Source organism: Bos mutus, chromosome 3 (assembly GCF_027580195.1).
Source record: "Bos mutus isolate GX-2022 chromosome 3, NWIPB_WYAK_1.1, whole genome shotgun sequence".
Classification (NCBI taxonomy): domain Eukaryota; kingdom Metazoa; phylum Chordata; class Mammalia; order Artiodactyla; family Bovidae; genus Bos; species Bos mutus.
The window spans coordinates 86,653,781-86,676,705 of record NC_091619.1 but is presented as its reverse complement, the minus strand read 5'-3'; the positions used below and the strand labels follow the sequence as shown (position 1 = coordinate 86,676,705).

The 22,925-nt window shown below is 43.0% G+C and overlaps 1 protein-coding gene and 1 pseudogene across 7 annotated transcripts in view; one reads left to right on the top strand and one right to left on the bottom strand.

Moving 5' to 3' along the window:
- The window catches only part of DAB1 (DAB adaptor protein 1), a 462,229-nt gene that overhangs the window by 395,435 nt on the left and 43,869 nt on the right, over positions 1-22,925 (bottom strand). The window lies entirely within an intron of this gene.
- Positions 713-22,735, top strand: LOC102270991 (small ribosomal subunit protein eS6-like; annotated as a pseudogene).

Here is a 22,925-nt window from a genome sequence, read left to right as displayed (position 1 = left end):
GCTCTCATTGCTGAAGGGGTAGAAGCTTACGATAGGTCCATAGCCATGGGGTGTGCCCACGGCCAGCATTAATGGGACAGAGGCCAGCACAGCCCCAACTTCAGAGACGGGGAGAAAAACCATCTCAACAGCAAATGCCAGCATATTTCTAGCAGAGTCTTAAAGAGCTCTCTCAAATAAAACTTCCAAAATTATAATATCAAAAGTATGGGAAATTGCTTAAAATAAAAAGGCAAACTATCAGACATGAGGCTTTACCACAGCCATCAGCCAAACTGGACAAGAGACCTGGGTGATGGGCCCCGACTGCTATTCACTAGCTGCCAAACCTGGGGACTCGCCCTGCTCTCTTAGGCCTCAGCTGTCTGATATGGAAAACAACTAGGCCGAGCAACTGTTTCAGGCTCCCCTGGTGGTCCAGTCATTAAGAATCCACCTGCCAATGCAGGGGATACTGGTTTGAGCCCTAATCTGGGAAGGTCCCACATGCTCCAGGGCAACTAAGCCTGTGAGCCCCAACTACTGAGACCACTGCCACGAGAAGACTGCACATTGCAATGAGGAATGGCCCCCAGCGCTGCAACTAGAGAAAACCCGCATACAGCAATGGAGACCCGGTGCAGCCATAAATAAGGAAGCGCAGCATTTTTATTTTTAAAAAAGCTGTCCAGCTCTTTGTCATGGTGCCTCGGAGGTGGTCGGCTGCTTCGGGATGAAGCTGAACATCTCTTTCCCTCCCACTGGCCGCCAGAAACTCATTGCAGTGGACAGTGAATGAAAACGTTACACCTTTCATGAGAAGTGTACGGCCACACAAGTTGCTGCTGATGTTCCAGTGAAGAATGGAAGTTTCTGTGGCCTGAATTAGTGGTGGGAACCACAAACAAGGTTTCCCCATGAAGTAGGGTGTCTTGACCCATGGCTGAGCCCACCTGCTACTGAGTAAGGGGCATTCCTGTTACAGACCAAGGAGGACTGGAGAAAGAAAGTGCAAGTCTATAGGAGGTTGTATTGTGGGTGCCAATCTGAATGTTCTCAATTTGATCATCATTAAAAAGAGGGAGAAGGATATTTTTGGACTCATTGATACTGCTATGCCTCATGGCCCGGGGCCCAAAGGAGCTAGCAGAATCTGCAGATTTTCTAATCTCTCTAAAGAAGATGAGGTCTGCCAGTATGCTGTGAGAAAGCCCCTAAACAATGAAGGTAAGGAACCTAGAACCAAAGCACCTGAGATTCAGCGTCTTGTTATTAAACGTGTTCTGCAACACAGATGTTGGCCTATTGCTCGGAAGAAACAGCATACTAAGAAAAACAAGGAAGAGGCTGCAGAATACGCTAAACTTTGCGCCAGAAGAATGAAGCAGCCCAAAGAAAAATACCAAGAACAGATTCCCAAGACACGCAGGCTGTCCCCTCTGAGAGCTTCTACCTTTAAGTCCGAGTCCAGTCAAAAACACCATATTCTAAGAGTAACAAATAAGATCAGACATCAAAAAGAAACAAACCATCTGGAAAGACCTTTTCAGCTTCAAAATCAAAGGGATAGAATATTGATAACAACATATTTCATAACAGTGAAAAATGTAGAAACTAACCAAATGACTCCATTACTAGGTTAGATAGAGAGAGATCCTAGGAACAGAATACTACACAGCAGCAAAAATTACTGAACTATAGCTACATGCAGCGATGGCAAGAAATTTTGAAAATACAACGCAAAACAAAAGTGTTTTTCAGTAAGATTACATTTATGTAAAGTTCAAAAGCCAGAAAAATGAAATCAAATACAAATTGTTTAGGGAGACCTATGAAAAGACACCAAAGAAATGACTGACATGAAATTCAAGCTAGAAGTTACCTGGGGAGTAGGCAGGGAGATGCTATCAAGGAGATCTTAGGAAGTTTCGAGTGATTTATAGTGTTCTCTTTCGTGGCCTGGAGAGTGGGTACCTGGAGTTTCATTTTATTTTTATTTGCTTCAGTTCAGTTCAGTTCAGTCGCTCAGTCGTGTCCAACTCTTTGCAACCCCATGAATTGCATTTGCTTATTGTTCATTAATTGTCCACATATGAGGTCATAAACTTTTTTGCACATATTCTGCATTTCATGATAAAGAAACAGGTCTTAAGGGGGCCCAACATTTTAATTTAAATGGACTACTACATTCCGACCAAACACATGACACACCATTAGACCCTGCAACAGCCTGGAGACACAGCTAATATTGTGCTCAATTAGCAAAAGAGGAAACTGAGGTTCTGAGCAGTGCAGTAAAGAGGAGCGGCCACGAGTCAGGTGGGGTCTCTGTCTGCAAAGACCATGCACTTCCCACTATACCAGGCTTTGGATATCAGTTCAGTCACTCAGTCGTGTCTGACTCTCTACGACCCCATAGACTGTAGCACTCCAGGCCTCCCTGTCCATCACCAACTCCCAGAGTTTACTCAAACTCATGTCCGTTGAGTCGGTGATACCATCAAACCATCTCATCCTCTGTCATCCACTTCTCCTCCTGCCTTCAATCTTTCCCAGCATCAGAGTCTTTTCAAATGAGTCAGTTCTTCACATCAGGTGGCCAAAGTACTGGAGTTTCGGCTTCAACATCAGTCCTTCCAATGAACACCCAGGACTGATCTCCTTTAGGATGGACTAGTTGGATCTCCTTGCAGTCCAAGGGACTCTCAAGAGTCTCCTCCAACACCACAGGTCAAAAGCATCAATTCTTGGCACTCAGCTTTCTTTATAGGATATCAGACCAAGTCTAATTCTGTGCCCCATACTCCCAAGGCAAGAGCCTCAGAAAGATATGTCTTACTCAAGGGTGGCAAGGAATATATAATTAAAAGAGCAGGAGTCATAATCTAACCCTAAAGTAACAGGCTCTTTCCAGTATGTGTGGCTAAATTCTGTAAACTGGAGGCAAGGAGAAACTGGTGTTCACGTGCTAGTTCCCAAAGAGAGGAAACAGGCTAAGCCTCTCCAGTTTATCCTCTTCTGATCTGGGTGCGTGAGGTCCCGGACTTATCTCTGATTTGTGCAGTAGTGGAAAGGTGTGCAGAAAGATAGGATGATGCTAATATGACAGGGTGAAAATAATTTTCATATCCAAATGTGTCCTGCTCTTTGCAGGACCAAGGTCACTATGTACAAATATGCTCATGCTCTCCTTCTCCCGGCCCCAAAACAGCAAAATGGCAGTACTCAGTATGCTGCGATCCGTGGATTTTCTCATTTAAATAGTGCTATTGTCTCTCTTGTTTATGAGTTTGTTTCTCATCTCAGGAAACTTCAACCCACACATCAGCTACAAATGTGCTCCCTTCCATTTTTTTCCCATTACTCTTAATTAGATAGTAAAATACAATCCACCTACATGAACAAGATGGGTAAAAGAAAGTAACAGCTAAATGCATTTTTCATTTCACACATAACAATTTGTAAGCAGAGAGTCAGAATATCCCCTGAAGCGAACCATACAATGCTTCCACCAGTGATGGAGGGTCTGGCTGTTTATATCCATCATGGAACGTCAGAGCTGAAAGGGATGCCAGGAACCCACCCTACTATCCAGCACGGTGTCTGGCACACAGTAGTGGCTTATGAAATGTTTGAATGGTAAATAATGCCAGTTCATAATTATAGTAGCTAATACATATAGAAAGAGCTTACCATATGTAAGATACTATTGTAAGCATTATATCTACGTAAATTATTTCATCTTGATAGATATATCATTAGATTAGTATTGTCATTATCCTCACTTCAAAACCTGAGATTCCAAATGATGGAACTGATCCACCATCACACAGCTGGGGAGCAAAAAAGAGAGGATCCAGGCTGTTGACTCCAGCACCTGTGTTTCTAACCCCCATCACTATTCTGAGCATCTCTTAGAAGAGATGGGAAGAATGAAGCACAGAAATGTAAAATGACTGTACAAAGCTCACATAAAACGGTACCCTGGAAAAAAGCAAGAGCCCTGGAGTGTGAAAGACAGTTTCCATCAGTGCTAGATGTCTTACATGTTTGGGGACCTGAGCTACACATGTGTTTAGAGACCTACTGGGAGTGGGCATCAGTTTTTCAAAGATTCTAGGACTGGTGTCAGTTTATATTTGCATATTTCCATCTCTACCTCCGTAAAATGAAGGCAGTCACAGCTATGTCGGCACACTGCTGTGAGAATCAAGTCAGCAAAACAACAAGGCTCCCCAAAATGCAGCTACCCAAAGAAACCTTGTAAGTTCAAGTCTTAAGTATCATGCCATGCACGTGCCTTTCCATTGCATATAAGCAAACATACCCAAGAGGTATTTTTCCTCTCACCTCCGAAAACTAGCCAAAGGCTGATATCAGAAACACACTAAGAAAAAGTCACACTTGATGGTAAGGGACAGCTGAATAGGGATTGAAAGGAAATAGCTTGGGATTCTGCTGCTGCTGCTGCTGCTGCTAAGTCGCTTCAGTCGTGTCTGATTCTGTGTAACCCCATAGACGGCAGCCCACCAGGCTCCCCCATCCCTGGGATTCTCCAGGTACGAACACTGGAGTGGGGTGCCATTGCCTTCTCCGCTTGGGACTCTAGAAAAGTGAATATTACATTTGCTTCATCATAGCGGCAGAAAAATTTCCCCAAAGAATTAAGAAGACAGACAATATTGCTTAATGGTTAAAGTTGGGATGATGGAGAGAGACAGACCCTGTGTTGCACACTACCTCCTCTGCTTGCTAGCAGAGAGTCAGGCAACCTCTCCAGGCCTTGATGTCCTCATTCCTGCTATGAATGCTGTGATGAGGTATCACAGTGGCTGGCAGAGAGCAAGAGCTTAATCAATGGAAGTAAGAACTCAAACCGTGGGATGACAGAAGGGTAGGAAAGAGATCCAGCCCTTCCCTGGGGTTGGTACCTAGGCAGAAGACATAGAAATGGCCACAACAAATGAAAAGACGCTCAACATGACTAAGCATTAGAGAAATGTGAATTAAAACTAGAGTGAGGTATCGGCTCACCACTGTCAGAATGGCCATTATCAAAAAATCTACAAACAATAAATGCTGGAGAGGGTGTGGAGAAAAAGGAACCCTCTTACACTGTTGGTGGAAATGTAAATTGATACAGCCACTTTAGAGAATAGTAAAAAATAATAATAAAAAAATAAACTAAAAATAGAACTACCATATGACCCAGCAATCCCACTCCTAGGGATATACCCAGAGAAAACCACAATTCAGAAGGATACAGGGACCCCAAGTTTATTGCAGTGCTATTTATAATAGACAGGATATGGAAGCAACCTAAAAGCCCATTAACAGAGAAATGCATAAAGAAGATGAAATATATACACACAGAATAATATTCAGCCATAAAAAGAAACAAAAGTGCCATTTGTAGAGATCTGAACAGACTTAGAGACTGTCATACACAGTGAAGTGTCAGAAAAACAAATATCACATAATATAGCTTATATGTGGAATCTAGAAAAATGATACAGGTGAATTTACTTGCAAAGCAGAAATAGAGACACAGAAGTAGAGAACAAATGTATGGATACCATGGGAAGAAGGAGGTTGGTGGGATGAATTGGGGGATTGGAACTGGCATATATACACTACTATGCATAAACTAGATTAATTAACGAGAACCTACTGTATAGCACAAGGAACTTTACTCAATGCTCTGTGGTGACCTAAATGGGAAGAAAACCCAAAGAGAGGATATATGTATATACATAGCTGATTCACTTTGTTGTACAATAGAAACTAATATTGTAAAGTAACTATACTCCAATAAAAGTTAATTTAAAATAAAATTCAAAAAGTATCAAGATAATATAAAGTCAGGGGATTACCTAAGAAGAAGGAATCAAAAAGTCAGAAAGAAATATTTTCCCTTTCCAGGACCCAAAACTTGATATTCTAAATAAATATTTTCCTTTTCCATATTTTACTCATTCATATCATGAATAGAAAATTTGTGGATAAGAAATACAAGTTATGCACACATATGTCCCCAAGCAAGGGCCTACCAAGTAGACACAGAAGGAATGTTATTATACAAAACAAATGGCGTACATTTTCCTGTAATGGGATCAGCCCACTGAATCCTCAGAAGAGTCTTACAATTGGAGCCAGAACAGGTTCTAAGCTCGGCTCTGGGTTTAGGCTTGAGATGAAATCATGGACAGCTCTGAACCTACTGGGAAACTTCCATCTCTGGAACATGGGGGTTCTTCGTGTGGTCAGGATGAACATCCATGTACAAGGCTGGGGACCTAGCACTCAAACAAGTTCACATGTGAGTATGATGAAAATAAGGTTATTATTAATGAGCATCCTCATTATGGAGAACGAGGGTGACATCAATGAAGGACTGAACCAGGATCATTCAACTAAGAAGTTAGGAAACCAGGTCGTGAATCAAGGTCTATGTTCTTGCATGGCACTGGGCTAATTAACTCTCTTTTCAGGCATTCTTTTTGGCTTAGTGCTCCACTCAGCCCCTGTGATAAACACACACCACTCCTCCTGTGGTGACCCTCACATTCCCTGGCTGTCGGTGTCACCTCCAGCAAGAACTTTCTTTGCCAGTTTCCACTAATAGCCCCCAAACACAGTCTTCTTATCTTGAATATTATATCCAGTGGGCATTGTCTGATCGTTTCTCAGTCTCTCCATCAAAATGTGAGCTCCTAAAGGCAGAGCCCATGTCCTGAAAACCTCTGTGTCTTCTTGTCCAGCATAAACAGCTGCCCAGGAAATATCAGCTAACAAATGACTGCAATCAGGAGAGTACAAAATAAGATAATAAGCAAGTTGCATGCTTTGCCAAAGGAAAACTCAACAGAAGGGACTCTTGGATTCAACTTGCAGCTTTGCTAGTAACTAGCTTTTTAAATAAATAATAGCAAAGGTCCCCTTCTCTGGACCTCCAGTTTACTCACAAAGTAAAAGAAAGTATTTGCACTTGACTATTTTTAAATCATCATTTTCTAAGTCCAAATACATCTATGTTTTAACAATCTAGGAAAATTATTGTTTATCCGTGCGTGTGAATCTCGGGCTAATTTTACTGGGGTGGGGTGGGGAGAAAGAGTGAGAAATATTTAAAAGACAAGCCCCCCTCCCACAAAAAAATCTGTGACCTTGGACATGTCATATCATCTCCAACAATTTCCTCATCTGTAACTCACGAAGGCTGAACCAGGTTATTTCAACCATCTTTTCTGATTTTAACTGAAGTGCCTTTTGATTCTTCTTTCCTCCTCAAGCTTTGAGCCCCGACCTAGAAATCCACTGGACCTTGTAAATATTTTTTACGGTCCATTTAAAAATCACACCACTGTACTGGTCAAGCCCACAGGACAAATTTAAATCTAAAGCTTAAAAAGTGATCTCAAATACCTTCCAATAATAGTAAACTTTTGTGCTGTTTCAGCACCAATCTTTGGAATGGTTGTGATGCTCTGACTTGTTTATAACTTTAAATGTAGTCCTTGGAAATACAGTCATCATGGTGAGATTGGCCACAACTCTGGCAGGGCAGCCAGGGCAGTTCTGGGAATGGGAAGTGGCTATATGCACAGATGTGATGATCTGGGAGTGTAAAATGAAATAATTCATCCCCCACTGAACCATAACATTCTCCATCTTGCCAGTGCAGATTCAAAAAGATTCATCAGGCCTCCCTGGACCTGGGCCCCAAGGCATTGAGTGTAATGTTCAAAAGTGGCAAAGTATCTGGCCTCTTAAGTGTTCATTTGTAGAGTATCCCACATTCAACCTCAGACTACTGTAAATGCCACAAAAATGCATCTATGGTGGCACATGACCATGGATGTTTTGTTAATTCATCTTTTCAATGTATTTTTTACATGCCAGGTAGCCATTCAACCTATAGCTACTGAGTATCTGCTATGTGCTGGTCGTTAGATGCTGGAAGAGAAAAGAAAAAATTCTCAGCCAAGTTTTTATGGAAGGATAGATACATATGCACATACAGAAATATATAAAAGAATATGCTTATGGAAGCTAAATACATATTTAGACAGGTAATTGGTTTCTTCTTCATCCAGCACATATTTCCTAGGGGCCTATTACTTGACTCGAAGTCCCAGGCCATGGGGATACAGAAAACACACAGCCAGCCCTGCCCTCAGGCCTCACTTGCTTGAGGAGAAGTTAACATATGAACAAGGGTTTGTATCCCTGGAGTTTGAGTTTGCCTCTCCTTTTAAACTCTCAGATGTCACTTTGCTCTGTGTTTAGAATGTCGAAGTGCTTTGAGTGGACACCACTTCAAGGCAGTGATTCTCAACCAGAGGCTCTTTACCCCTCAGGGGACAACATCTGAAGACATTTTTGGTTGTCAGAATGGTGGGAGGAGATGCTACTGACATCTTCTGGGTACAGGCCAAGGATACTGCAAGCCATCCTATACTGTACATTATCTGGCACAAAATGTCAACGGTGCTAAGATTGAAGGGCTTCAGTGGTAAAGAATCAGCCTGCCAATGCAGGAGACTCAAGAGATACAGATTTGATCCCTGAGTTGGGAAGATCCCCTGGAGGAGGAACTGGCAACCCAGTCCAGTATTCTTGCTGGGAAATTCCATGGACAGAGGAGCTGGCGGGCTACAGTCCATGGGATCACAAGGGTCAGACACGACTGAATGACTGAGCACAATGCTGATATTGAGAAATCCTGATGAAAGTATGTTTGGCCATTGTAAAAATGTTAGGGTTAAACTTTAAAACTAAGGGACATTTATAGAATTGGAAAATTGAGAAAGATGCCTGTGGTTAAGTTAAAAAAAAAATCTAAAGAATCAAAAAAAAAAAACTATTCAGTTGGATTTGCATGGAAATAATAAACATGTGCAGGCTGCATTAATGTTTGCCTTACCCGAGAGGAAATTCAGGGACATTTACAAATTATGACAATTTTCTTATACATGCCATAAAATGGTGTGTTTAATACCTTCTGATTTACCAGGGGGAGAACAGTACTCCAGTCTGCCTTTGGTTTTCCACCTTGTGGGACCCACTGTTTAAGGCCTTACATCTCTCAGCTACGAGAACTTATCTCCAGAAAGACACATGGGCCCTGAGGCCTCCTTCAAGATTTGAAGAAGGCTGTAATTCAACCATCAGACAATCAATATTCCAATTTGGAATTTAGCGCTTTGGAGCCACCAGAATGTTCAGAAACACACATAAAGGATCTGTTTATGATTGAGGCCCAAATCATATTTATAATAAAATCACCTAATAAAAACAGTAATGACCTCCGGCTGACTTAACACAGCATGCTTTGGCACACAAGCTCCCCGAAAGGATTTTCACAGCCCTTGCCTTCAAGATAATACATCTAAGCTCCTATTTATTTTGGTTGTTTCCCCATCCCCCGCCAAAGGCTGAAGAGCCCAGACAGAAGAAAAAAAAAAGAAACTATCACTTGGCTTTCATAGTGCCAACATGCACAGTATGTATGGCAGATTATCTTGAAATAATATGATATTGTCCTCAAGAACTCTCTCCGCTCATACACGTGACCTTTAAGACGAACGTATAATAAACTTCTTGGTTCATCCCCTTTACAAGAAAAATTCAATCTCTCCCCCCTTCCATGGCTACCTTACAAATAAATCAAGATGCCCACTGATTGACACATTTAGCTGCTGGTCTGTTTGCTCCATCCCTCTGCCTCCCCTGACCAGCTTCCATGACCCCTTAATGATGCTCAGAGGCTATAAAATTTTAACAACACATGGCTGGGCTGATAATCCAAGTGAGCAGTTAAGAGCATATAAAGTTTCCTGGAGAGAGAGAGAGAGAGAGAGAGAGAGAGAGAGTGTTTACCAGAAACAGTCCTGGTACAATCCTCCAGGCCTAGCTGCAAACACCTGTATTTAATGGAAAATAAAAGCATGCGTGCTTAGTCACTTCAGTTGTGTCCAACTGTCTGCAACCCCATGTACCATGACCCACCAGGCTTCTCTGTCCATGGGATTCTCCAGGCAAGAATACTGGAGTGGGTTGCCATTTCCTTCTCCAGTGACAAAGTATGAAGTGAGTGAAGTGAAGTCGCTCAGTTGTGTCAGACTCTTTGCGACCCCATGGAGTGTCTACCAGGCTCCTCCATCCATGGAATTTTCCAGGCAAGAGTACTGGAGTGGGGTGCCATTGCCTTCTGGAAAATAAAAGAGAACAGTACAAGTGCAAAGCAAGGTGGAGTGGTCTGAAGAGATCTCAACTTCTCAAACTAACTAAGTTTATCTCCTTTCCAAATTGCCCAGGCTCTACATTTTATCATCTATGAGCTACTGTTTCCACATCTGGAAATTACTTCCTGAATCTATTAGCAAAAGTGGATGAAAGGAAATCAGCAGTCGCAAATTCTGGTCCAAGTGGAATAAATCAGAGAGGGTGGCTCCCCTTGACAATGGCACAGACATGAACATATTTCAAGAACATAATCTCTGGGTCTTATAAAATTCAAGTTCAATTTTTTCCCACTACAAATTTTATATCTGCATCACCATTCTGAAATGCACATCAGAAGATACTTAAAGGATTATTAAAGGAGAACTGGATATAATTTTTCCAGCCTATTCCAGACCCCTCCAGGAAGCATATCCCAAAGGGGAAAAAGCAGTATGTGCATTTTAATTGAGTAAAATTCTGGCTTGAAAATCCTTACTATGGCATGCCCAGAAAGACAGGTCCCTTTGCAGGTATCTGAATTTGTTGACACAGGCATGCTAAGTATACTCGTGACAAATTAAAACACACAAAACAATTAACAAACAAAAAGTTTAACAGTAAACATCTGTCGAATGAACAAATGGATTATTTTATTATTGATGAAAGGGCTAAATATTTTGACAGGAAAGTAAACAAGAAAAGAAACAGAAAAGCTCTAAGAATGGATAAGCATTTTCATCAAAGCCATTATAATATGGATCACCTAACGGTACAAAGTTTTGTCATTTCAATGCATGAATCACTGATAAATCAAGAACATGTAAATCTTTATTAACTCATTTTAAACATCTATATTAACATATTATTCTTGCCTGGAAAGCAAAATTTTGATGGAAGGAAATGACCATACAATTTAGCATTCTACCAATATTTTACATAAAAAGAAATTTATCCCGAAGTAAACTGCCTAGATAATTCAGAGCTGTATTATTTGGGGGGAAAAAATGAAAGTGTTAAGTTGCAAAGAGATTTAACCTTTCTGAGAGACATGGCTGATTCCCTCCACAGTCCCTGCCCCTATCATCTCTTTGGCCTCTGCTCTCATAGAGGACAACCTGGCGCCCTCTGAAGGTTCTGCCTGGGTAGGTCTCAATCCTGACGGCACATTACAGTTACTTATGGACCTTTCATAAATCACCTAAGTTGCATTCCCTGAGATGATGATGTAATTGCTTTGGAACTGGCCTGCGCATAGTATTTATTCCATAAATTTTAATATACAGCCAGCACTTGGGGGAGCTCTGCCTCATCCCAGGAGTGTAGCTAGAAGCCCACCCTGGAAGGCTGGAAGGCTGAAAGTCCTCCCTAAATTTTCACAGGGCTCAGCATCCCATCTTCTAGTGGCGGGTCCTGCTATGACTTGCCAAAATGTCCCAGGTCTCAGGGTTCTTTCTGCCTGGTTTTGGAGACACTAATCTGAAATGACGGTACCTTCATTTACAGCTTGTTTCATCACCCTGATAGACCCTTTGGTCTATCGTTGGCTGTGCCAGAGGACGGCACATTTGGCAGTTGATAGGGACAAGGCAGGGCTTCCCAGGTGGTGCTAGTGGAAAACAATCCGCCAGGGCAGGAGACACAAGAGACAAAGGCTCAATTCCTGGGTCAGGAAGATACCGTGGAGTAGGAAAGGGCTACCCACTTAAGTGTTCTAGCCTGGAAAATTCCACGGACAGAGGGGCCTGCTTGGCAGGCTACAGTCTGTGGGGCTGCAAAGAGTCGGACACAACTGAGCACGTAACACACATGGGGACAATGGCGTTCCCGTGGGCTTAGTCTCAAGCTTACCCTAAGGGACACACTCCAAGCAAGCAAGTAGCTGTCTCTTCTCCCACTTGTTTCCTCCCACAGCTGAGTCCTTACTATCCTGTTAAGTGGTTGACCCACAGGTGCTTGCTGACCCCTAGAACTGCCCTTGAAGTCACGCAACACTATGAGCACCACTAAAGGAGTAGCAGAAACTGAGGTGATGTCCTTGCCTCAGGCCACAGAGCCAGGGAGCTGCCAAGTTGAGACATGAACCCACCTCTGATGACAGAGGCCACCTGTCCTAGTCTGCTCAGGCTGCTATGACACAGCACTACAGACTGCATGGCTTGAACAACAGAATTTTATTTCTCACAGTTCTAGAAGCTGAAAGCTCAAGGTACCAGCCAATGCGGTATCTGATGGAGTCCACTTTCTACTCTGTAAGTAGTTCTCTACAGTATGTCCTCACCTCCAAAAGGGGGAGAATCTCTCTGGGGCCTCTTTGTTAAGGGCACTTATCTCATTCGTGAGGGTTCCACCCTCATGACCGAATCAGTTCAGTACAGTCGCTCAGTCGTGTCCAACTCTTTGCAACCCCATGAACCGCAGCATGCCAGGCCTCCCTGTCTATCACCAACTCCAGGAGTTTACTCAAATTCATGTCCTTTGAGTCAGTGATGCCATCTAACCATCTCATCCTCAGTCATGCCCTTCTCCTGCCTTCAATCTTTCCCAACATCAGGGTCTTTTCCAATGAGTCAGCTCTTTGCATCATGTGGCCAAAATATTGGAGTTTCAGCTTCAACATGAGTCTTCCAATGAACACCCAGGACTGATCTCCTTTAGGATGGACTGGTTGGATATCCCTGCAGTCCAAGGGACTCTCAAGAATCTTCTCCACCACCACAGTTCAAAAGCATCAATTCTTCAGCACTCAGCTTTCTTTATAGTCCAACTCTCACATCCATACATGACTCTTGGAAAAACCATAGACTTAACTAGATGGACCTTTGTTGACAAAGTAATGCCTCTGCTTTTTAATATGCTGTCTAGGTTGGTCATAACTTTCCTTCCAAGGAGTAAGTGTCTTTTAATTTCATGACCGAATAAGCACCTCCAAAAGTCCCACCTCCAAATATTACATTGGAGTTAGGGATCAAATATGAACTAGGGCAGGGGGAGGGGGGAGCACAACATTCTGGCTATAGCAGTCACACTTCTAAACCCTTGTGCTTGCTCTGACCCAGGTACTGCACTAAGTTCTTTATATAGATTTGCACATTTCATCCTACTAGACCCCTGTGTGGCTGGTCAGACAGGGAGACTGAGGCACAGACAAGAATATGCCATGTGGCCAGATCCCAGAGCTAGCAAATGTTCAAGGCAGGTATTGAGTCCAAGCTGCTTGGCTCTAGAGTCCAAACTCTGGACTACTCAGCCCCTTCCCCTTCTCAACCACCACACTAGGTTTTCCCGGAGGTGACAGCAGCTCCTGTGGCCCTCTGTCATCATTCTCAGGACCCTGCACAGTAGTGATATAAGTGGCTGCTTCCACCACAGGCTGAAGCCACCTGCATGTACTCACTCCCATCTCCTTTGAATCTAATACGGTACCCAGCATATTGAATAAGGAGCTGTTGTATCCATGTATCTATTCCTCCATTCAACTGACATTTTGTACACCACCTTCTGTAGCTTCCAGGGATAGAAAAATGACCCGATTGTGACTGCAGTCTTTTGGGAGTTTATATAAGTATAGAGGCAGGGACACAGCTGTCACATACCATGATGAGTGTGCTAACGGAGAAATAAACAAGGCATGGGAAGGGATGGACTACAAGTGATCCAACACAGAAAGCCCAGCGTCCCCCCTTCATGACTCCACTGTCCTGTCTTCCATATCCACCCAACCCAGAAAATATGCTACTTTTCTTAAAAATTTCCCAACACTGGCAGCTATGCCAGAGCTGATGGCAAAGCACTGCAGTTTTGAAGTATGCAGTCCCTGGTTGAGCCCCTTCTACTCCTAGCCCTGGGCTTCTCTAATCCGTCGTCAGATATTTACAGTGATCGGCTCAACGGGCAGAGTATCACACAGCTTTGGTCTGGTCCGGTCTTGCTCACTGATGGGAACTGTCACGGGGAAGCCTGTGCTGCCTGGTGGAATAATGCCTACATGGCTCTAGCTTGGAAAGGTCCATTAGCCTCCTCTAGGTGTAAGGAAAAATTTGATTCTTTGTTTCTCATCATATGGCCTACTGCTAGAGGATTAGTATCAACTGCAAGAATTCATACATGAAGTTCATCCCTGGATGAACGCAGGGATACCGGACTGTTTTACTCACCACTGTATCCCCAGGGCCAGAAACAGTCCCTGGTAACATATTGGGCGCTCAGTAAATATCTGTTGGATGAATACAAAATACCTATTTGCTTACATGTTTGTTTTCAGCTACTTGTGAGCTTCTTGGAGACAGGGATGACTTTTTTTTTTAATCTCTGGTACCTAGCAAAGTGCCTGGCATATAATAGATGCTTAATAAATGTGTCATGAATGAGTGAATGGACAGGTGGAGGGAAAAATAGAAAACTGTTCTAAGACAAAGAGACTCATCAAAACATAAAGCCCACTAACAAATTACCATCATCAACTAGTTTTATTAAGGGACAAGACAGGGCACTATCTCGCTTAATGTTCTTTTCAATAAAATTTCCCTTAAGCCCATGCATGCATGCATACACACTTGCAAGAACACAGAATCTCAGTGAATTATGTTAAGTCCACCTGCAAGACATGAATTTGATTATGGAATCTAACAAACTTAAAAGGCCAAAAACTGATAAGCAGTCTATTGATATAAGGAAGTATTTCTCAGAAGCGGTCTAGGGTCTACCTACATCAAATTCACCCACAAATCTTGTTAAAAATGAAGCTATCCCAGCCCCACTACCTGTCTACACAATCAGAGTTTTTGGGGAGAGGCATCCAGTAACTGGAAATTTTGACAAGCTCTCCAGGTTATTTGCACCCGCATAAAATTTGAGAATCATAGGCATCTGACTTCCCTGGTGGCTCAGATGGTAAAGCGTCTGCCTACAATGCGGGAGACCCGGGTTCAATCCCTGGGTTGGGAAGATCTCCTGGAGAAGGAAATGGCAACCCACTCCAGTATTCTTGCCTGGAAAATCCCATGGACATAAGAGCCTGGTAGGCTACAGTCCATGGGGTCACAAAGAGTCGGACGTGATTGAGCGACTTGATTTTCACTTTCACTTTTCATAGGCATCTATATATTAACATACTTTAGCTACCACCAAGGAAGGGTGTATTTGAAAGTTAGGCAAAGAGAACTACCTAGAAGATAATACAGAGGACTTTTGTCCAGTGAGACCTCCCTCTTAGTGACTCAAAGACTCAAAAATAACAGTTGATGCTATGTTACCTCAGAAATTTCTACCAGTCAGGGCCCAGCAAAGTCTAGAAGACCTCCTCAAGCTGGGATGACCATAGCAGAGGTTAATAAAATGACTAGGTACAAAGGTGCAGGCAGGGTTACAGAGAAGCCAAAAGGGACAGGGCAGGACTGAAGGGCTAGGAGCCATTCCTGGGGAGCCGTTACAACCCCAAAGCATGAAGGGACAGCCAGAGTGGTTATTAGAACTTAATACCGAGAGGCTGGGTGGAGAAGACCATTCTATGGGTCTGTGACCTCTGGCGGAAAAAAGCAGCCAGCCTGCGGTAATCCTGAAGGGAGAGAGATGGAGAAAAAGTCTCCACCCTTACTCGGGGCCCTCCATCAGCCAGCTGCCCACGCTGCAACCAGGAAAACAAAGTAGAAGCCAGAGGACAAGCAGGCTAACAGAATCACAGAGGTCCACCTCCCAGGACCCAGAGTGGGGTGGAGGCAGGACCCAGAGAGACAAGTGGAAGATGTTTAGCACAAATCCCCAGATCTCTGAAGAAATTCCATCCTGGCACTGCCTATCTGCAGCTCCTCTGCCAGAGGGCAAGTGTCTCCCAATAATTAACAACATACATGTGTGTGGTTAGTCACTCGGTCATGTCCGACTCTTTGCAACCCTGTGTACTGTAGCCTGCCAGGCTCCATCATCCATGGGACTCTCCAGACAAGAATACTGGAGTGACCTGCCAGTCCCTTCTCCAGGGGATCCTCCCGACCCAGGGAATCAAACCCTGGTCTCCCTCATTGCAGGCAGATTCTTTACAGTCTGAGCCACCAGGCAATCCCAACAATTGAAACAGCCATTAAGTTATCATGCACAGTCCCAAGGTGAGTTTGACGACAGAACAAAAACTGGGAACACTCCACCTCTGCCTAAAAATGAGAGGGATGCAGCCATCAAAGAAATAAGAGGAGTTTTAGAGTTGAAGACCTTGTTGAAAATCCTGGGGCACTGGACCTCAAGTCTGAATGTCTTTCTCAATGCCAAAATGGGTATAAATAAAGCCCCATAACTCTGCCTACACTGGAATGTCTCCCCTAATCATCACATGAGATACTGGGTATTAAGTGTCTTCCTGAAATTGCCAAGCCCTATAAAATGTAAGTTATAATTGCCCCCCTAAGTACAGTGCAGATGTGCAAAATCTGAGCATGAGGAGGAGGGAGCAACTCATTTTGTTTTCACACTTGAATGATCTGTGCCCAAATCAAAGGCGAATGGCAACATATGCTTTCATGTGAGTTTCCGTATTTTTAGCAGTGCATTAGGGAGACGGAGTCACTGGGATGCACTGAATTTGGCATCGCAGCACAGCATGCCTCAGCAACTTGGAGGTGGGTTAAGAACATATGTTTAACAGCCTTTTTCATGAACCCAAAAGGGGAACAGGGAGGCTATCAGTGCTTACTGAAATGGCTGCTACTTGAAGCATTTTCTACCTTTGATTAGTTTCCCTTTTAACATAAATGAATGGTGGGGAAGTGAGAAGATCACTGGAAGAAATGCCCAGAGACCCTGGCTTTGCAATGCTGACTCTGTCACCAGCTGAGCTGTACCTGTGGGGTGCTGAAGCTAATGTGGAATTTTCAAACTGTGATGTGGGTGGCCTGAGGGTGATTTTTGCAGTTGTCTCACAATGGCACCCCATTCCAGTACTTTTTTTGCCTGGAAAATCCCATGGACAGAGGAGCCTGGTAGGCTGCAGTCGATGGGGTCGCTAGAGTCGGACACGACTGAGCGACTTCCCTTTCACTTTTCACTTTCATGCACTGGAGAAGGAAATGGCAACACACTCCAGTGTTCTTGCCTGGAGAATCCCAGGGACGGGGGAGCCTGGTGGGCTGCCGTCTATGGGGTCACACAGAGTCAGACACGACTGAAGAGACTTAGCAGCAGCAGCAGCAGCAGGGCCTAACAGGAGGATCCGTGAAGGTGAGAATGAGGAGGTGGTGAGGAGAGGCTGCTACCTGAGAACCCCTTTCCAGGCCTTTACCAACTTCACGGTGTGGAGTTATGAGTGGAATCTCACTACTTAACATACAAAACACATCATCACAAAGAAAACACTTTGAAGTATATGATCTTTAATAGCCCTTAAAATATGAGATAGATTTTTTAACTCCATCACATCCCATTGCATTTGAAGCTGTGGAACCAGGAGTATTTCCCAAACCTTCCTTCCAGTCTAAAGCATGAACCAATGTACCTAATGAGCTACAAAGTAAGAATCATCTACTCAGAATGAAATTAATACTATGGCTCACAGGCAGGTTTGTAATAAATACTTTTTTGGAATAAAGACAGACTGGGTCTTCTGCCCCAGGAATAGCTTAGCTGCTTTAGTGAGAGTTTGACCACTACCTGTTAACAACTGCTACCTATGGATGGAAACACACGTGATGACCTCCATCATTCAAGCAGTGCCCCCAGGGAAAGCAAACAATACTGTCTGCTTGTTCACCAGCTGGAAAAACCACCTCCCAAATTATTCAAATGATGACAAGATTCAGCATCACTCACTGGATAAAGTTTAATCTCCAAATCACACATCAAATATGATATACCATTCGCTCCACTGGGCAAACAGGGAAGCTGAGACATGCATGGAAGAAAGAAATGAAACTTTTGTGTTGAAGGTCAAGGACTTGTTTTAGAACTCCATCACTCATGAATACTGATTGTGCGTAAGTTACCTCATCAATCTGGCCCCAGTTTTTCCAATTGCCAAATGGAAACACAGACATTATTTCACTTATAAATCCATGTGAAATTCATAGAAGAGTGTTTGGGATATAGTAAACACTCAGTTAGTGGTAGCTACTGCTTTCATTATCTTTGTCAATAAGTTAAAATGTGCCAAGCACTTTGTCAAGGTTGAACAGACCATTCAACAAACATTTACTGAGTACCTAGGAGGTGCTATACACAAGTCAAGAAGCAACAGTTAGAAGCAGACATGAAACAATGGACCAGCTCAAAATTGGGAAAAGAGCATGTGCAGACTGTATATTGTCACACTGTTTATTTAACTTCTATGCAGAGTACATCATGCAAATGCCAGGCTGGATGACTTACAAGCTGGAATCAAGATTGCCAAGAAAAATATCAATAACCTCAGATATGCAGATGATACCACACTTATGGCAAAAAGCAAAGAGGAACTAAAGATCCTCTTGATAAGGGTGAAAGAGGAAAGTGAAAAAGCTGGCTTAATATTCAACATTCAAAAAACTAAGATCATTCTGTTTCATCACTTCATGGCAAATAGATGAGGAAGAAGTGGAAACAGTGGCACATTTTATTTTCTTGGACTCCAAAATCACTGTAAACAGTGGCGGAAGAGATGAAATTCAAAGACACTTGCTCCTTGGAAGAAAAGTTATGACAAACCTAGATAGCATATTAAAAAGCAAAGACATCACTTTGCAGACAAATGTTCATCTAGTCAAAGCTATGGTTTTTCCAGTAGTCATGTACAGACATGAGAGCTGGATCATAAAGAAGGCTGAGTGTCAAAAAGTGATGCTTTCAAACGGTGGTGCTGGAGAACACTTTTTTGAGAGTCCCTTGGACAGCAAGGAGATCAAACCTATCAATCCTAAAGGAAATCCACCCTGAATATTCATTGGAAGGACTAATGCTGAAGCTGAAGCTCCAATATGTTGACTACTTGATGCGAAGAGCTGACTCCTTGGAAAACACCCAGATGTTGGGAAAGATTGAGGGCAGGAGTAGAAAGGGGTGACAGAGGATGAGATGGTTGGATGGCATCACCGACTCAATGGACATGAGTTTGAGCAAGCTCAGGGAGATGATGAAAGACAGGGAAGCCTGGCATGATGCAGTCCATGGGGTCACAAAGAGTCCAGCACAACTTAGCAACTGAACAACAATAACTACAAGAGGCTAGACACAGTTTCTATTTAATTTAATCCTACAACAATATGAAGTAGGCGTTATTGTCTCCACTGTCCAGATATGAAAATCAAGCCTTAGAGAAATTAACAACAAACTAAATGCTTTTGAACTGTGGTGTTGGAGAAGACTCTTGAGAGTCCCTTGGACTGCAAGGAGATCCAACCAGTCCATTCTGAAGGAGATCAGCCCTGGAATTTCTTTGGAAGGAATGATGCTAAAGCTGAAACTCCAGTACTTTGGCCACCTCATGTGAAGAGCTGACTCACTGGAAAAGACTCTGATGCTGGGAGGGATTGGGGGCAGGAGGAGAAGGGGACGACAGAGGATGAGATGGCTGGATGGCATCACTGACTCGATGGACATGTGTTTGGGTGAACTCCAGGAGTTGGTGATGGACAGGGAGGCCTGGTGTGCTGCGATTCATGGGGTCGCAAAGAGTCGGACACGACTGAGTGACTGAACTGAACTGAACTGAAAGACTATAACTGTCTGGCCCAAATCCCCTAGGCTTTATCTTTCCGCGGTGCTGCTGTAAAGGTGATATGGTATTGTGCAGATAAATCAGCTAGCCCAGAGTTGGTCCTAATAAGCAGTCTGTCAATAAATAGTCATTGACAGAATCATTTATGTTACCATACTGTCTAGTACTCTTTTTCCCTAATATGAGTCAATTATACACCATCTTTGTAATTTTAACAGCTTTGTCTTTTCATACTGATTTTTTAAAATTTGGTATAGATTCATACTATTATTAAATGGGTGAACAACTTTTATAACACTCAAAAACTATATCTGTGTTATTCATATATCCTGGCACCTCAGAAAATCCTCATGAGACTTCTAAAAAACCATCTCTTGATCTTAAAAAATTTAGGGCAGTCAGCATATGTTTCTATGGTGTGAGGAAATGAGTTATTCCAGCTTTTAAAAATTATTTTTGCTATGTTCTATATAACTAAAAAAAAAAAAAAACGTTTTAAATAGTTGCTATCACAGGATGACAAAGAACATTAACTTCTGGTAAAGTGACTTTGTCTAAAATTTTTTGATCGAAGTATAGTTGATTTATAATGTTAATTTCTGCTTTACAGAAGAAAAATATTCTACATTATTGTTGTTCAGTCGCTCAGTCATGTCTCACTCTTTGCGACCCCATGGACTGCAGCACACCAGGCTTCCCTGTCCTTCACCATCTCCTGGAGCTTGCTCAAACTCATGCCCATTAAGTCGGTGATGCCATCCAACCATCTCGTCCTCTGTCATCTCCTTCTCCTCCTGCCTTCAACCTTTCCCCACATCAGGGTCTTTTCTAATGAGTCTGCTCTTCACATCAGGTGGCCAAATTATTGAAGCTTCAGCCATCAGTCCTTCCAATGAATATTCAGAATTGATTTCCTTTAGGATTGACTGGTTGGATCTCCTTGCAGGCCAAGGGACTCTCAAGAGTCTTCTCCAGCACCACAGTTCAAAGGCATCAATTCTTCAGCATTTAGTCTTCTTTATCGTCCAACTCTCACAACCATACATGACTACTGGAAAAAACATAGCTTTGACTATACAGACAAAATGATTCTACATACTGAATACTCTTTAATAAGTGATTAGCAACTCAGATAATTCAGAAAAACAGAATGGTACAAAGCCTGGAACACAATGATAATGACAATAACAACAACAACAACAACGTGTTTACTATTACTGTTATTGCATGCCAGCAATAGAGATACAAAGGTGAAATAGCATAGGTCTCTCAGCTCATACAGGTATAAGTCTAATAAGGAGACACATAAAGCAGTACCAAGCACACAATGGAATATTTTACAGCAGGAGCTAAGGTCTGCGTCTGATGAGAAAAATCAAGAAAGGCTTCATAGAAGAGGCAGCCTTCGATTTATGACACGCAAGATGAAGAGGTGTTCGTCACATATACAATTAAAGGGCACTCCTAGCAGAGAGGCTGTGTCTAAGTCCTTCTCCATAACCCAGCCAGGCAAGACATAACAGCCTGCTGATGACATCTGAAATGTAAACAGGTAATGACTACGAATCTCCTATATCCGCCCCCAAGCTTGTTTCACCCCTCTCCTAAAATATTTTCATTCCAGAGACTTCCAGGAGGAGGACGAGGAAGAGAAAAAAAACCTCTGGGGTAATCTGCTTATTGTAAAGAAATACAACTTTGTGTTCCTTTGTCATTCCCAAAGGGATGCTTCCATGTGACAGGCTAATCACCTGCAAAATTACCATGAGGAGCTGGCTCTTAGTTACATACAAGCAGAATGGCATTCAGAGCATCTTCACATGGTTGGTTTTATAACTCAAGAAAGACTGCTCTGATTTAGCTTATTTTTCCAATTCAAACTCGGGAGATAATGAAACAAATGGATACTGCTACCTATCAAATGAGAGGGAAAGAGAACCACAGGAAACAAGTCTTGGGTAATCAATCCAGGCTTCTCACACTGAGGCATGGAGACCGTGTAATCATTGTGGGGGCCAGAGCATAAAGCATAAGGCTCTTGAGTATTTTTATATAGAAGACGTTACTCTTAAAATACTGATGATGTGTCAACGCCTGTAGATTAAGTACTGCCTTGTATGGCGAAGTTGCACACATCACTCCTGCAGATTGCTCACTGGGTTCTCGTTTGGTCTCTGTTTTTTCAGGTCCAAGAAGCATCCCCACCACCGCCCTAGCAAAGCTTTTAATGGAAAAATTTTATGAGGAAACCAGTCTCCCCACTATTTTCTCCCGCACACACCATCTGCCTTGGCTCACCCGCATGCACAGAGGCTCCAAAATCCACTGAAATAAATCTGTGGTGTCTGTACAACCAATTCTCAAAGAACACAACTTTACAGTTCTGTGGCCCCTACCAACCCCTTCATATTAACAACTGGGCACTGCTTTCAAGGTTTCTCTCAGACCTGATGGTGTGAAATTAAATTTTTAGCTCACTGCTTTCCCAGATCTAATGCTAAGCCCTGGTCCTGGGATGTCCTGACCCCGAGCGTTTTCCCAAGACAGGATGCTGAAGGTAGATGTGGCTGCTTCTTGCAGGTACCAGCAAAGCAGCTGCTGGATGGCCCTCTTATTTGTTTGTACGTACAGAGCACATGCTCTGGGGCTTAGGTTTTTAGTTAAGTCTCTCCAGCATATAGGGTGCAATACTGCTTTCATTCTCCTTTGCTCTCTCAGCCCAGAGACACACCCACACTGCTGCGCACCTCATCCCAGGATGCATCAACAGGCGACGTGCTGGGTGTGGCTGGGAAGATCAATAACAAACCAACATCCTCACACATCAGCAAGGAGAAAACCCATGGAGGTGGCTGAGGACTGGATTAGAGATACTGCTCTGCTAATCACCTACTATGAGCCACTAGCCAAGTGGCTTCCCCTCGTTGAGACTGTTCCCTCTTAATGAGGATGAATACTTACCTCTCTGTGTTGCTAAGAGGCTCGCTTGTTCATTCTTTCAACAAATGTTTACTGAGCGCTCTATTAGTTTTCTACTGCTGCCCTA